We start from the raw sequence: 7,922 nt of genomic DNA, 5'->3' as shown, positions 1-7,922 counted from the left end.
ATGCTTTGGCAGCCCCCTCAGATAAGTATGATGTGAAATGGGGTTGGCAGCAGCTTCCAGCTTAATGCATTTAAAATTTTTTAAACGACGAACAGTGCCTTTCAGAAAATACGGATGCCCATGCAGGACTAGGGGCTCGGGCTCCTGGCATGGGCCTTGTTCTCACTTGCTGGGCAGGAGCCACTGTGCAAGGGGCTGCCTGTCTGGTGTGTCTGGCTGACTCTGTGCCGTCTGGGCTGAGCATTGAGCTAGGCTCCCTATCTGTCTGCTCTGTCATTCACGGCTGTATTGGCAGCCCAGAAGTCATGGATAGCCAGGCAGGCCCTGGCTGCAGGAGCGTCTCCTACAGTTGGGTAGCCCGCCTGGCTGGGGTGGGATACCTGGGTTCTGGCCCAGCTCTGTCACTGGGTGACATGGGGCAAGGCATTTACTGCCCTGAGATAGATTTCCTCAAATATCAAGTGTTCTTTCACAACACTCTCTAAGGCACATCGTTGCACAAAGGATCAATATGAAAACAGAAAAGGAAGCTGCGGGTGGTGACTTACACCCGTAATCCCAGCACTTTGGGAGGCCAAGGCTGGAGAATCTCTTGAGCCCAGGAGTTTGTGAGACCAGCCCAGGTAACATCATGAGACCCCATCTCGGTAGAAAATTAAAAAATTAGGCGGGCGTGGCGGTGCATGCTTGTAGTCCCAGCTATTCGGGAGGCTGAGATGGGAGGACTGCTTAAGCCCGGCAGGCTGAGGCTGTAGTGAGTTGTGTTCATGCCACTGCAGTCCAGTCTGCGTTACAGAGTGAGACCTCATCTCAAAAAACAAAACAGAGAAAAAACTAAACAGGAAACTGGTCATAGATGGTCAATGGCATTTATGTGTGCATTGCTCTGTATGCAACATTTCTGAGGGAGACAAGACACCAACCAGATACTTTGAGACCATTTGGTTCTTCAATGTCATTTTACAGATGACACTGAGGCCCAGAGAAGGGTAGAGGCTTGCTCTCTTTCTGCAAAATGAAGCCCCTGCTCCATGCCTCCATTATGGAGGATTCGCTGACAAGACCAGAAGACTGAGTCTGCAGTAATGGGGTGTGACAAGCTGGGGTGGGGATGTGGCAGGGGGAGGAAGATCCAGGGAGGGGTAGGAAGCAGCAATGCCCTGCCTCCTCATTTCTCATCCTGAGTCACCTAATGGACCCTGGCCCTTGCTAAAGCAGGTGCTCACCCTCACCAGTCCTCCCGGCCCACCCCAGCAGGAGGCTGCCTCCTCACTAACTGACCAAGGGTGCTCACCAGCAGAGCAACGAAGCGGACTCACTACCCACAAAGCATCTGATCCAACTTATAGTTTTATTTAAGAAAAAAAGTAAAGATGAGAAACTCAACAACAATCCTTATCAAAACCCCAATGTCATTCTTCACAGCAAAAGAAGAAACCATCCTAAAATTCATATGGAACCACAAAAGAACCTGAGTAACCAAAAAATGCTGAGGAAGAAAAAGTTGGAGGCATCACAGTTCCTGATTTGAAATTATATTACAAAGCTATAGTAATCAAAACAGTATGGTACTGGCATGAAAACAGACATACAGACCAGTGGAACAGAATAGAGACTCCAGAAACAAATCCAAACATACATGAATCAACTAATTTTTGGTGATGGTACCATGAAGACACAATGGAGAAGAGATAATTCCTTTAATAAATGGTGCTAAGAAACTAGATTTCCACATGCAAAAGAATGAATATCTTCTATTATACACAAAAATCAACTCAAAATGGATAAAAGACATAAACATAAGAACAGAAACGATAAAACTCTTAGAAGAGAGCCTAGGGGAAAAGCTCCTGGACAGTGGCCTTGGCAAAGATTTTTTTGGATATCATACCAAAAGTTCAAAATAAATAAATGGGACTACATCCAAGACCCTGCACAGTAAAAAAAACAGTAAGATGAAATGGTAGACTACAGATTGGGAAAAAAATCTGTAAACCATATATCTGATAAGGGGTTAACATCCAAAATTTATAAAGGACTCACACAACTCCACAGTAGAAAAACAAATAACCCGATTACAAAATGGGCAAAAGACCTGAGTAGACATTTCTTCAAAGCAGACATAAAAGAATGGCTGACAGGCATATGAAAAGATGTTCAACATCACCAATCATCAGGGAAATGCAAGTCAAAACCACTATGAGGTATCACTTCATACCCAGCAGAATGGCTATTATCAAAAAGTCAACAGATAACAAATGTTGGTGAGGATGAGGAAAAAAAGGAAACTCTGTATACTATTGATGGGAATGTAGACTGGTACAACCGTTATGAAAAACAGTAAGGAGCTTTGTAAGGAAATTAGAAGTAGAACTACTGTATGACCTAGCGATCCCTTTTCTGGGCATATACCCAAAGGAAATAAAATCACTGTCTCGTAAAGACATCTGCACGCCCATGTTCACTGCAGTGCCATTCACAACAATCAGCTTATGAAAACAACTGAAGGTCCGTCAAGGGTGAATGGATAAAGAAACTGTGGTGTATGTATGAGAGAATACTATTCAGCCCTAAAAAAGATCTTGTCATTTACCACACATGAACAGGCCAGGAGGACATTAGGGGCAGTGAAATAAACCAGATACAGAAAGAAAAATATTGTATAATTAATCTCATTTACATGTAGAATCTAAAACAAATTCAAATATGTAGAGATAGAGAAGAAAACAGTGGGTCCTAGGAGCAGGGTGGGAAGGAGATGGGGGGATGTAAGTCAGAGGGTACAAAGGAGCAGACATGCAAATGAACAAGTCTAGAGAGCTGATGCACAACACGAGGACCACAGGTAGTAAACAAATTGTATTTTATATGGGATTCCTGCTACATGAGTAGATGTTAGCAGCTCTAGACACACACACACACACACACACACACACACTCTCTCTCTCTCTCTCTCTCTCTCTCTCTCTCTCTCTCTCTCACTCACACATGGTAACTATGAAAGGCAAGGGATATGTTAATTTGCTTCACTACAGAAACCCTTTTTGTTTTGCTGTGTCGCCCAGGCTGGAGAGCAGTGGTGAAATCATAGCTCACTTTGTAACCCCAAACACCTGGGCTCATGTGATCCTGCCTCAACCACCCAAGTAGCTAGGACGACAGGGGTACGCCACCATGCCTGGCTAATTTTTAAAACTTTTTATAGAAACAAGGTCTCGGCCGGGTGCTGTGGCTCAGGCCTGTAATCCCAGAACTTTGGGAGGCTGAGGTGAGTGGATCACAAGGTCAGGAGTTCAAGACTAGCCTGGCCAAGATGGTGAAACACCATCTCTACTAAAAAATACCAAAAATAGCCGAGTGTGGTGGCAGGTACCTGTAATCCCAGCTACTCAGGAGGCTGAGGCAGGAGAATTGCTTGAACCTGGGAGACAGAGGTTGCAGTGAGCCGAGATTGTGCTACTGCACTCCAGCCTGGATGACAGAACAAGACTCTGACTCAAAAAAAAAAAAAAAAAAAAAGATTTTCTTACTAGCCTAACTTGGCAAATTTTGGTTATCCTTTGTCTATTATATACATTCCACCCTTTTTTTTATTAAAGGAAATACTACTCTTGGTGAAAAAAGAAAAGAAACAAGGTCTCACTATGTTGCCCAGGCTAGTCTTCAACTCCCAGGCTCAAGCAATTCTTCCGCCTTGGCTTCCCAAAGCACTGGGATTATAGACATGAGCTACTGTATCCAGCCTATAGTAACCTTCTTACTATCTATATGTATTCTATAACATCATGGTGTATACCTTCATTATACACAATAAACTTTATTTGGAAAAAAGAAAGAAAATCCAGAAGGTCCTTTTAAAACTGCAAATTAAGACAGATCTGCCTGCTCAGAGGCCCCTGAATCTAACCTGAGGGTGGTTCTTCCTCCTTGGAATTTCAAAGGCATCTGGTTAACTGGGAACTAACCAGATAGTGTGCCAAGAACCTTTAGCAAATCATATGAATGACCATGGTTCCTGGTGGAAAAACTCCCAAGAGTTCTTGGGAATCCATGCCTTAGTTTCTTCATCTGTGAAATGGAGAATAGTTTACAGTATTCCCTGAAATCCACTGAAAGCTAAGCAAAGAGCTCAGATCTGAGCATGGGGGTCCTGGCTTCTGCCTTCTCAGGCCTTGGTTTCTCCATTTACATAATGAAGAGACAACCTTTGAAGCTTGGCACATAGGAGATGCTCACACCACATGGGAAGGAAGGAATGCTATTCAGGGTATTAAACAAAAGGACTCACCTTCATTATAGATACCCCAGAGCCCCAGGGCTGGAAGAGGAGTGCAGGTTTTTTTAAAAAATAGTTTATTCAAGTGTACCCTACAATGTCCACAAATACCCAGAGACTTACTTGTTCAGCCTGTGGCTCCCTGGGTCTCTTTGCAACCCAAATCTGTTTTAAACACGCCCTCTAAGAGATTCTGATGCATGTTCAAGTTTGAGAACCACCATTCTAGCTTCATCTGATGATGGAAACTCCTCTGTAATAGCTGCAATATTTAGTGCCCAGCTTTGTTGCTTACCACCACCACTGCCAGAGAGCTCATTCCCCACTAAGACAACCCTTTCCAAACTTAGACAGCTTTGCCCATGGTTAAGTTCTTCCATGTCCTGAGCTGAAACGTGACTAACTACAGCTTGCTGAGGTTAGCCCAGCTCGGAGTTCTAGCTTCTGTAGGCCAAGGCCACTGCTTCTGCCCTGGGAAGGTGCCACAGAGACAGGAAGACCTGGGCTGCTCTTTTCCAGCTGTCCCCTAGGGCAGAATTTTCTGTCCTTTCCCATCTTGGTCGCTTCTGCTGCCCGTTCCCCAGGCAGTTGCCATTTCTCACATAGTGGGAGCCAGCAACTGAACAGGGTCCCGTGGGGTCTATCCAGCTTGGCCATCAGTCCTGCTGGCTGGACACAACTCCGTCATGAACCCGCGTGGACACCCCTGAGCTTCCGCTGAACTCCTTTTTGGGATGCTGACCTCCTGAGTGCCCCCCTCTCTTCTACCCCCTCCCAAGTCCCAAGAGACAGGATCTTATTGACATGTAAATGTCGTCAGGTATAGTAACACTCATCTCTTGACCACACCAAATGGGGCATGGGGCCGAGAACCTTTCTGTGGGGGGAAGGGATAGGGTCTTGCTTTGTTGCCCAGGCTGGAGTACAGTGGCACATTCATAGCTCACTGTAACCTCTAACTTCTTAACTTGCTTAAATGATCCTCCTGCCTCAGCCTCCTGAGTAGCTTAGGATTGCAGGTGTGAGCCACTGTGCCTAGCTAATTAATTTGTTTTTGTAGAGACCAGGTCTTACTATGTTGCCCAGGCTGGTCTTGAACTCCTAGGCTCAAGCGATCCTCCTTGCCTTGGCCTCCCAAAGTGCTAGGATTACAGGTGTGAGCCACGTGTCCAGCTGGGTCCAAGAACTTTAAGAAGCAAAAGCCCACTGGCTTTGGCCACACTTGGAAGGTTTGGAAATGTAACTTTGAAAGGTCACTGTCAGTTCTTCGTACTCTGGGTTCTGGGGGGAAAATACTCTCATGTTGGACATTCATCAAGGCAGCTTCTTGACAACCTCTTTCCACAGGGTGGAGAATTTTCTCAAAATTAAATCTCTGGCTCTTTGCTCCCTAATGAAACTGATTTCTACCTTGACAGACAACAAACCTTTCATTTTATTATTTGGCTTGGGTTTGACCACGTTAATTATTGCTGTTTTCTCCCCCCAGCACGTCTGCAAGTAATTGAGTTCCACAAAGTTACTTATGCTAGGAACCGATTGCTTCCTGAAAGTACAACTCCCACAGAAGTAAAACAGGTAACCCTAGCTTCTTCAGAGATGACATTTTAGTTAGGATTGGAGCAATTCAGAACAACAAAAAAATGTATTTTCCTAGCCTGAAAATCTGAACTCAACATGGGGTTATGCGAATATTTGGAGGCTGTGTGTGTGAAACGTCGGTGCCCAGGTCACACAGTCTCCTGCGTTTGCTGCCTCAGTGCTGATGGATGTGTCGGAATCCTACACTGCCTCGAGTTTCTCATCACTGTTATTGGCATCGTTCTTACTGCCTCTGAGTACACTCTACGACGGATGCCTATTCAAGTCACTTCCTACCACCAGCTCTACGAGGAGCTAAGCCCGCCCGGCACCGTGCAAATGTGTTTCTCCCTGCGAGGCCATGTTCAGCCTTGGTGGGGCATACGCCTGTAGTGCAAGGAGGAAATGATGGGGACATGGCTTGCTCTCTGGCAGACTGGGAGGCGGTGGGGAATTGCTGAATGGATGGAGGGCTGGGATGTAGAGCTGGTATGGCCACAGGTGAGAGCTCCTCATCTCTCTCAGCCCTTCTCCTTGAGGGTAAAGTCAGGTTGCTGTGGGGAGCCAGAGAGAGCAGGCTAGGGCTTCAGAGTGTACAAAATCGTGGTCCTGGACCATGATTGCATTTATGCCTCACAACGATCCTGAGATGTAGGAACTATTACTCTTCCCATTGTACAGATGCAGAAATGGAGGTCACACAGCTAATAAGAAGCAGAATTGAGATTTGAACCAGGGAGGGATTCTGGCTCCAGGTGGTCTACCTTCTTAGCCATGATATGCTCCTTCTCTACTGAGCCAATTAAAGTACCCCCAAATAACAGGCATAGAGAAGTCACACAGAAAACCTCAAGGCAGAGCTGGGACCAGAAACAGGTTTCCTAACTCCATAGCCAATGAGCTTCCTCCTCTGCCTCATTAAAGAAAAAAAAAATCTCTGTTAGAGGCTGGGCGAGGTGACTCATGCCTGTAATCCCAGCACTTTAGGAGGCTGAGGCAGGAGGATCACCTGAGGTCAGGAGTTTGAGACCAGCCTGACCAACATGGCAAAACTGTCTCTACTAAAAAAACTACAAAAATTAGCCTGGCGTGGTGGCACACACCCATAATCCCAGCTACTTGGGAGGCTGAGGCAGGAAAATTGCTTAAACCTGGGCGGAGGTTGTGGTGAGCCAAGATTGCGCCATTGCACTCCAGCCTGGGCGACAGAGGGGAAATCTGTCTCAAAAAAAAAAAATCGAGATTCACTGTGAGAAATCCAGAAAACACAAATCCAAAATAAACAAAAAAAAAAGATAAAAATCTGCCATTTCATCACCGCAGATAGTGGTTAATCAGATTTTAACATAGTGCATTCCTGTATTTTTCCCACACACATGCATACATGCATGTGACATACAGTTACCGACTGGGCTGAACTTTGTAATCTGTTTTTATCATCATCATGGGTCATTCTGAATGTTCTGATTATTTTTCTCCTGAATAAAATCTCCAAATGTTTCCTGAGTACCTACCATGTGCCAGGCCCTCTGAGGTGGTGAGATAGAAAGACATGTTTCCAAAGGAACCCTCAGCCAAGAAATGTTCTAGCACATGACAAATCATTTCACACTATAACCGTGAGGGTCAAAATCAGATGTTAGACGGCAAATTTAGAAAGCAAGGTCCCTGGTTTTATGTACCTAGATATTTTCTTGGGGGAGTTTCTAGTAGAAACTGGAAAATCTGCTAGACAAATTCTAGAAGAGCTGTAATGTTTTATGCACCTCAGTTTTAACCTGGAAACGAAAACTGGATGACATTTTACAAAACAGAGAGAAGCTCTATCACTTCCAAGGGAAAACTGGACAGCTGGCCACCCCAGCCAAGGTAGGACTATAGGGAGGAAGGACACTGCATAGGCCTCTCCTCTAATCTCCAACCTAAACGTCCTTGTACTTAGCTGTTGCTTCCAATAATTTCCCCAGTTTTCTCCTCTCAAAAATCTTGTCATATGAAGTCCTCCTCAACTGACCCCTCCTCAGGGAAGACTTCCAAGATGCCCCTAGTCAGCCTTACTTTCTCT

General features: G+C 45.3%; 1 protein-coding gene and 1 non-coding gene across 2 annotated transcripts in view; both read right to left on the bottom strand.

The window, feature by feature from the left end:
• The window catches only part of SHB (SH2 domain containing adaptor protein B), a 139,340-nt gene that overhangs the window by 10,176 nt on the left and 121,242 nt on the right, over window positions 1-7,922 (bottom strand). The window lies entirely within an intron of this gene.
• On the bottom strand, window positions 7,555-7,616 carry LOC135277392 (U7 small nuclear RNA). The gene has a single exon (XR_010344997.1). It is a non-coding gene; the product is annotated as a U7 small nuclear RNA (small nuclear RNA).

The sequence above is a fragment of the Aotus nancymaae genome, unplaced genomic scaffold (genome assembly GCF_030222135.1).
Source record: "Aotus nancymaae isolate 86718 unplaced genomic scaffold, 86718_ANA_hifiasm-v0.15.2.pri h1tg000003l, whole genome shotgun sequence".
In the NCBI taxonomy this organism is placed as follows: Eukaryota; Metazoa; Chordata; class Mammalia; order Primates; family Aotidae; genus Aotus; species Aotus nancymaae.
The sequence above is the reverse complement of the archived record's forward strand: the minus strand, read 5'-3'. Positions and strand labels throughout refer to the sequence as shown.